This window comes from Styela clava, chromosome 15 (assembly GCF_964204865.1).
Source record: "Styela clava chromosome 15, kaStyClav1.hap1.2, whole genome shotgun sequence".
Taxonomy (NCBI): Eukaryota; Metazoa; Chordata; class Ascidiacea; order Stolidobranchia; family Styelidae; genus Styela; species Styela clava.
Genome location: NC_135264.1, coordinates 3,700,001 through 3,707,500, shown reverse-complemented (window position 1 = coordinate 3,707,500; position 7,500 = coordinate 3,700,001). Strand labels below are relative to the sequence as shown.

The 7,500-nt window shown below is 57.4% G+C and overlaps 2 non-coding genes and 1 pseudogene across 2 annotated transcripts; all 3 read left to right on the top strand.

The window, feature by feature from the left end:
- Positions 1-2,218: 2,218 nt before the first annotated feature.
- On the top strand, positions 2,219-4,028 carry LOC144413368 (small subunit ribosomal RNA). The gene has a single exon (XR_013469402.1). It is a non-coding gene; the product is annotated as a small subunit ribosomal RNA (ribosomal RNA).
- A 298-nt stretch (positions 4,029-4,326) lies between these two features.
- On the top strand, positions 4,327-4,480 carry LOC144413252 (5.8S ribosomal RNA). Its single transcript, XR_013469289.1, has one exon. It is a non-coding gene; the product is annotated as a 5.8S ribosomal RNA (ribosomal RNA).
- A 1,131-nt stretch (positions 4,481-5,611) lies between these two features.
- Positions 5,612-6,386, top strand: LOC144413584 (large subunit ribosomal RNA; annotated as a pseudogene).
- Positions 6,387-7,500: the final 1,114 nt, after the last annotated feature.

The following is a 7,500-nucleotide window of genomic DNA, read 5'->3' as shown; positions in this document are numbered from 1 at the left end:
TGGCGGGCGAGAGGGTGCTGCGTCGCCGGCATCGGCGTCGAAAGAAGCCGAGCCGAAAAAAGTTAAAGTACAAACGTGCAAGCATACTAACCTAACCCTAGGTAAGGCATGTCAGAGCGAAAGACAGTAAACTCGAATGAGCCAAGAAAGAGCGGCGTACGGTGCGGGGCCGGTCGGAGCGCACCATTTTCTCGGTGGCTGGCGAGCGAGAGAGTGCTGCGTCGCCGGCATCGGCGTCGAAAGAAGCCGAGCCGAAAATAGTTAAAGTACAAACGTGCAAGCATACTAACCTAACCCTAGGTAAGGCATGTCAGAGCGAAAGACAGTAAACTCGAATGAGCCAAGAAAGAGCGGCGTACGGTGCGGGGCCGGTCGGAGCGCACCCTTTTCTCGGTGGCTGGCGGGCGAGAGAGTGCTGCGTCGCCGGCATCGGCGTCGAAAGAAGCCGAGCCGAAAAAAGTTAAAGTACAAACGTGCAAGCATACTAACCTAACCCTAGGTAAGGCATGTCAGAGCGAAAGACAGTAAACTCGAATGAGCCAAGAAAGAGCGGCGTACGGTGCGGGACCGGTCGGAGCGCACCCTTTTCTCGGTGGCTGGCGGGCGAGAGAGTGCTGCGTCGCCGGCATCGGCGTCGAAAGAAGCCGAGCCGAAAAAAGTTAAAGTACAAACGTGCAAGCATACTAACCTAACCCTAGGTAAGGCATGTCAGAGCGAAAGACAGTAAACTCGAATGAGCCAAGAAAGAGCGGCGTACGGTGCGGGGCCGGTCGGAGCGCACCCTTTTCTCGGTGGCTGGCGGGCGAGAGAGTGCTGCGTCGCCGGCATCGGCGTCGAAAGAAGCCGAGCCTAAAAAAGTTAAAGTACAAACGTGCAAGCATACTAACCTAACCCTAGGTAAGGCATGTCAGAGCGAAAGACAGTAAACTCGAATGAGCCAAGAAAGAGCGGTGCGGGGCCGGTCGGAGCGCACCCTTTTCTCGGTGGCTGGCGGGCGAGAGAGTGCTGCGTCGCCGGCATCGGCGTCGAAAGAAGCCGAGCCGAAAAAAGTTAAAGTACAAACGTGCAAGCATACTAACCTAACCCTAGGTAAGGCATGTCAGAGCGAAAGACAGTAAACTCGAATGAGCCAAGAAAGAGCGGCGTACGGTGCGGGGTCGGTCGGAGCGCACCCTTTTCTCGGTGGCTGGCGGGCGAGAGAGTGCTGCGTCGCCGGCATCGGCGTCGAAAGAAGCCGAGCCGAAAAAAGTTAAAGTACAAACGTGCAAGCATACTAACCTAACCCTAGGTAAGGCATGTCAGAGCGAAAGACAGTAAACTCGAATGAGCCAAGAAAGAGCGGCGTACGGTGCGGGGCCGGTCGGAGCGCACCCTTTTCTCGGTGGCTGGCGGGCGAGAGAGTGCTGCGTCGCCGGCATCGGCGTCGAAAGAAGCCGAGCCGAAAAAAGTTAAAGTACAAACGTGCAAGCATACTAACCTAACCCTAGGTAAGGCATGTCAGAGCGAAAGACAGTAAACTCGAATGAGCCAAGAAAGAGCGGCGTACGGTGCGGGGCCGGTCGGAGCGCACCCTTTTCTCGGTGGCTGGCGGGCGAGAGAGTGCTGCGTCGCCGGCATCGGCGTCGAAAGAAGCCGAGCCGAAAAAAGTTAAAGTACAAACGTGCAAGCATACTAACCTAACCCTAGGTAAGGCATGTCAGAGCGAAAGACAGTAAACTCGAATGAGCCAAGAAAGAGCGGCGTACGGTGCGGGGCCGGTCGGAGCGCACCCTTTTCTCGGTGGCTGGCGGGCGAGAGAGTGCTGCGTCGCCGGCATCGGCGTCGAAAAAAGCCGAGCCAAAAAAAGTTAAAGTACAAACGCGATGCTAATGAGCGAGCCGTTGTCTCGACTAATATATAGGGGGCGTTCGATCGAGCGTCTGGCTTGAGCGCTTGTCGGCCTAGCAGAACGGTCGCATTGTTATGCCCGGGTTTTAGGCACCGCTGCAGGCGGCCGGCAGAGCTCTTGTTTGTGCGAAACTGAATGGATCGAGCCCGAGAGAGGGCGAGCAAAGAAAAAACGCAAATCGCTCCGCCTGGCACTGCCGGCGAGAGCGTGGACGTCGCGGCCAGCGACTGTCGAAGCTGAGTACGGCCGCAGGCGATCGCCTCGGTCTTAAACGAATGCGACGAGCACGCGCCGGGCGGCCCAGCAAGGGCCGAGCGCAGCTGTCGCAGCTATCTGGTTGATCCTGCCAGTAGTGATATGCTTGTCTCAAAGATTAAGCCATGCAGGTGCAAGTACGAGTTCTCGTAAAGCGAAACTGCGAATGGCTCATTAAATCAGTCTTGGTTTATTTGGTCTCGTAAGCGAAGTGGATAACTGTGGTAATTCTAGAGCTAATACATGCATTAAGCGCCGACTTCGGGAGGCGCGCTTTTATCAGATCAAAACCGACCGGGTTCGTCCTGTGACGTTTGATGACTCTGGATAACCACGCGGATCGTACGGTCTCTGCACCGACGACGTATCATTCAAGTGTCTGCCCTATCAACTGTCGAAGGTACGCTACGTGCCTACCTTTGTGATAACGGGTAACGGGGAATCAGGGTTCGATTCCGGAGAGGGAGCCTGAGAAACGGCTACCACATCCAAGGAAGGCAGCAGGCGCGCAAATTACCCATTCCCGACACGGGGAGGTAGTGACGAAAAATAACAATACAGGACTCTAACGAGGCCCTGTAATTGGAATGAGTACATCCTAAAACTCTTAACGAGTATCCATTGGAGGGCAAGTCTGGTGCCAGCAGCCGCGGTAATTCCAGCTCCAACAGTGTATGCTAGAGTTGTTGCGGTTGAAAAGCTCGTAGTTGGATTTTGGGCGAGCGCCGCCGGTCCGTCGCAAGGCGTGTCACTGGTTGCGTTCGCCTCACCTTCGGTTCTCCGTCGGTGCTCTTGACTGAGTGTCGGCGGTGGCCGATAAGTTTACTTTGAAAAAATTAGAGTGTTCAAAGCAGGCTGTTCGCCTGCATAGTGTTGCATGGAATAATGGAATAGGACCTCGGTTCTATTTTGTTGGTTTTCGGAGCACGAGGTAATGATTAAGAGGGACAGACGGGGGCGTCCGTACTCTGCCGTTAGAGGTGAAATTCTTGGATCGGCGGAAGACGAACTACTGCGAAAGCATTCGCCAAGAATGTTTTCTTTAATCAAGAGCGAAAGTCAGAGGTTCGAAGACGATCAGATACCGTCCTAGTTCTGACTATAAACGATGCCAACTAGCGATCGGGAGGCGTTACCATGACGACCTTTCCGGCAGCTTCCGGGAAACCAAAGTCTTTGGGTTCCGGGGGAAGTATGGTTGCAAAGCTGAAACTTAAAGGAATTGACGGAAGGGCACCACCAGGCTTGGAGCCTGCGGCTTAATTCGACTCAACACGGGGAAACTCACCCGGCCCGGACACAGGTAGGATTGACAGATTGAGAGCTCTTTCTTGATTCTGTGGGTGGTGGTGCATGGCCGTTCTTAGTTGGTGGAGCGATTTGTCTGGTTAATTCCGATAACGAACGAGACTCTGGCATGCTAAATAGTTACGCGACCTTCTCGGTCGGCGTCTAACTTCTTAGAGGGACTAGTGGCGTTTAGCCACACGAGATTGAGCAATAACAGGTCTGTGATGCCCTTAGATGTCCGGGGCCGCACGCGCGCTACACTGAGTGAAGCAGCGAGTGTCTAACCTAGGCCGAAAGGTCCGGGTAACCCGTTGAACCTCATTCGTGATTGGGATAGGGACATGCAATTGTTTCCCTTGAACGAGGAATTCCCAGTAAGCGCAAGTCATCAACTTGCGTTGATTACGTCCCTGCCCTTTGTACACACCGCCCGTCGCTACTACCGATTGAATGGTTTAGTGAGATCCTTGGATCGGCCCCGTCGCGGCTGGCAACGGCCGCGTCGGCGTGTCGAGAAGACGATCAAACTTGATCATTTAGAGGAAGTAAAAGTCGTAACAAGGTTTCCGTAGGTGAACCTGCGGAAGGATCATTACCGAAAGTGGTGGTAGGCCCCGGCCGACCGCGCACTTAATTGTCTTTGGGTGCCGCCGAGAGGGCGGCCGTCAATCGGGGTTCCGCCCCGTGCGACACGCGTAACACGTTGGCATAGCAAGGCAGCCGAGTGCGATGGTGGCTTCTGGGCACCGCGCTCGATGTGCCGCCGGCCCAGCCCGGCGGTCGCTCGGCGCCGTTTGTTGGTGTTTTTGTGCAGTTGTTGTCGGTGGTGGTTTTGTGGTCGATCCCACAGTGTGACGTCCGCGCGCTTCGGCGCCGGGCGAAACGTCGAGGACGACTCTTAACGGTGGATCACTCGGCTCGCGAGTCGATGAAGGACGCAGCCAAGTGCGAGAAGTAATGTGAATTGCAGAACACATTGAACGTCGACCTTATGAACGCGAATTGCGGTCTCGGGTCAATCCCGGGACCGCGTCTGCCTCAGGGTCGCGTTCGTCCTCACCCGAGGGCCGTCGCCTGGCCTCTGCGAAGACGGCCGGGCGTCGCCCCAAGTTGAAGCGGTCGCCGAGCTTTCTCGGCGCGACCGCGTGTCCCGTACACCGCCGGCCCCTCGACGTGTTCAACTACGTTCGAGGGGCGGGTCCAGGTCGGTCGGTCCGGTCACGAGATCAAGACCGACCGTGGGCCAAGGCGGCGACGGTACGCGCTCCGTCGGCGCCGGCGGCGACGACTTGCGATGCCAGCGGGCCGTGTAAGAAGCGGCCCGCTTGACACATACGACCTGAGTTCAGGCGAGAGCACCCGCTGAATTTAAGCATATTATTAAGCGGAGGAAAAGAAACCAACAGGGATTCCCTGAGTAACGGCGAGTGAACCGGGAAGAGTCCAGCGTCGAATCTGCGCGCTTTTCGAGCGCGCCGAGTTGTGACGTACGGAAGTCCCAGTGCGGCTAACGGCGAGCGCCGGTGTCCTTCTGATCGAGGCCTCGTCCCACGGCGGGTGTTAGGCCCATAGGGGCGCTTGCCTTGGCCGCTTCGGGTCTTCTCGGAGTCGGGTTGTTTGGGAATGCAGCCCAAAGCGGGTGGTAAACTCCACCTAAGACTAAATACGGTCGCGAGACCGATAGCGGACAAGTACCGTGAGGGAAAGTTGAAAAGCACTTTGAAGAGAGAGTTCAAGAGTACGTGAAACCGTTGAGAGGCAAACGGGAGGGCCCTTCAGGTCGCCGGCTCGCTTTCAGTTGGGTGCGGGGGCGCGCCGTCTCGGTTCGCGGACGCTTAAGGCGCCGCTGCCGAGTCGGCTCGCGCACCATCTCAGCGCACTAGCGACCGGCGCGGGTCACGACCGGTTTGCCGTCGGTCAAAGTCCCCGCGCGAAGGTGGCCTCCGCTCCGGCGGGAGTGTTACAGCGCGCGGGCGGTGCGGCCCGGCGGCAGATCGAGGAAAGGATGCCGCGCGCTCTCTGTGTGCGGCCGTCGCCGTTCGGCTGGCTTGTCGTTCGCCTGCACTGTACGCAGTGCCGGTGTTCGGCGGGCTGCCGTTTCGGTGGCGCGCCTTCGACGCGCTCGGGGTCCGTGGCCACGTCGGCCACCCTCCCGACCCGTCTTGAAACACGGACCAAGGAGTCTAACATGAGCGCGAGTCGTCGAGTGGTTCGAGACTCGCAGGCGAAATGAAAGTGAAGGCGGCCTTTGGCCGAACGAGGTCGGACCCGGAGCCCCGTGCGGGCGCCGGCGCACGACCGGCCGATCGCACCCGCTCTGCCGGGGCGGTCGCGCAACAGCGTCCATGTTGGGACCCGAAAGATGGTGAACTATGCCTGGGAAGGTCGAAGCCAGAGGAAACTCTGGTGGAGGACCGTAGCGATTCTGACGTGCAAATCGATCGTCCTATTTGGGTATAGGGGCGAAAGACTAATCGAACCATCTAGTAGCTGGTTCCTTCCGAAGTTTCCCTCAGGATAGCTGGCGCTTTGTCGCAGTTTTATCTGGTAAAGCGAATGATTAGAGGCCTTGGGGACGAAACGTCCTCAACCTATTCTCAAACTTTAAATTGGTAAGAAGCCCGGCTCGCTTAATTGGAGTCGGGCGCCTCGAATGCGAGTGCCCAGTGGGCCACTCTTGGTAAGCAGGACTGGCGATGCGGGATGAACCGAACGCCGGGTTAAGGCGCCCGACGCGACGCTCATCAGAGCCCACAAAAGGTGTTGGTTGATCTAGACAGCAGGACGGTGGCCATGGAAGTCGGAATCCGCTAAGGAGTGTGTAACAACTCACCTGCCGAATCAACCAGCCCTGAAAATGAATGGCGCTGGAGCGTCGGGCCTATACCCGGCCGTCGCGACGACACGGGCCGTTCCACGGCGCTATGTCGCGACGAGTAGGAAGGCTGTGATCCGCCGGGCCGCACCGCCCGCGCGCTGTAACACCCCCGCCGGAGCGGAGGCCACCTTCGCGCGGGGACTTAGACCGACGGCAAACCGGTCGTGACCCGCGCCGGTCGCTAGTGCGCTGAGACGGTGCGCGAGCCGACTCGGCAGCGGCGCCTTAAGCGTCCGCGAACCGAGACGGCGCGCCCCCGCACCCAACTGACTTGCCCTCCAATGGATACTCGTTAAGAGTTTTAGGATGTACTCATTCCAATTACAGGGCCTCGTTAGAGTCCTGTATTGTTATTTTTCGTCACTACCTCCCCGTGTCGGGAATGGGTAATTTGCGCGCCTGCTACCTTCCTTGGATGTGGTAGCCGTTTCTCAGGCTCCCTCTCCGGAATCGAACCCTGATTCCCCGTTACCCGTTATCACAAAGGTAGGCACGTAGCGTATCTTCGACAGTTGATAGGGCAGACACTTGAATGATACGTCGTCGGTGCAGAGACCGTACGATCCGCGTGGTTATCCAGAGTCATCAAACGTCACAGGACGAACCCGGTCGGTTTTGATCTGATAAAAGCGCGCCTCCCGAAGTCGGCGCTTAATGCATGTATTAGCTCTAGAATTACCACAGTTATCCACTTCGCTTACGAGACCAAATAAACCAAGACTGATTTAATGAGCCATTCGCAGTTTCGCTTTACGAGAACTCGTACTTGCACCTGCATGGCTTAATCTTTGAGACAAGCATATCACTACTGGCAGGATCAACCAGATAGCTGCGACAGCTGCGCTCGGCCCTTGCTGGGCAGCCCGGCGCGTGCTCGTCGCATTCGTTTAAGACCAAGGCGATCGCCTGCGGCCGTACTCAGCTTCGACAGTCGCTGGCCGCGACGTCCACGCTCTCGCCGGCAGTGCCAGGCGGAGCGATTTGCGTTTTTTCTTTGCTCGCCCTCTCTCGGGCTCGATCCATTCAGTTTCGCACAAACAAGAGCTCTGCCGGCCGCCTGCAGCGGTGCCTAAAACCCGGGCATAACAATGCGACGGTTCTGCTAGGCCGACAAGCGCTCAAGCCAGACGCTCGATCGAACGCCCCCTACATATTAGTCGAGACAACGGCTCGCTCATTAGCATCGCGT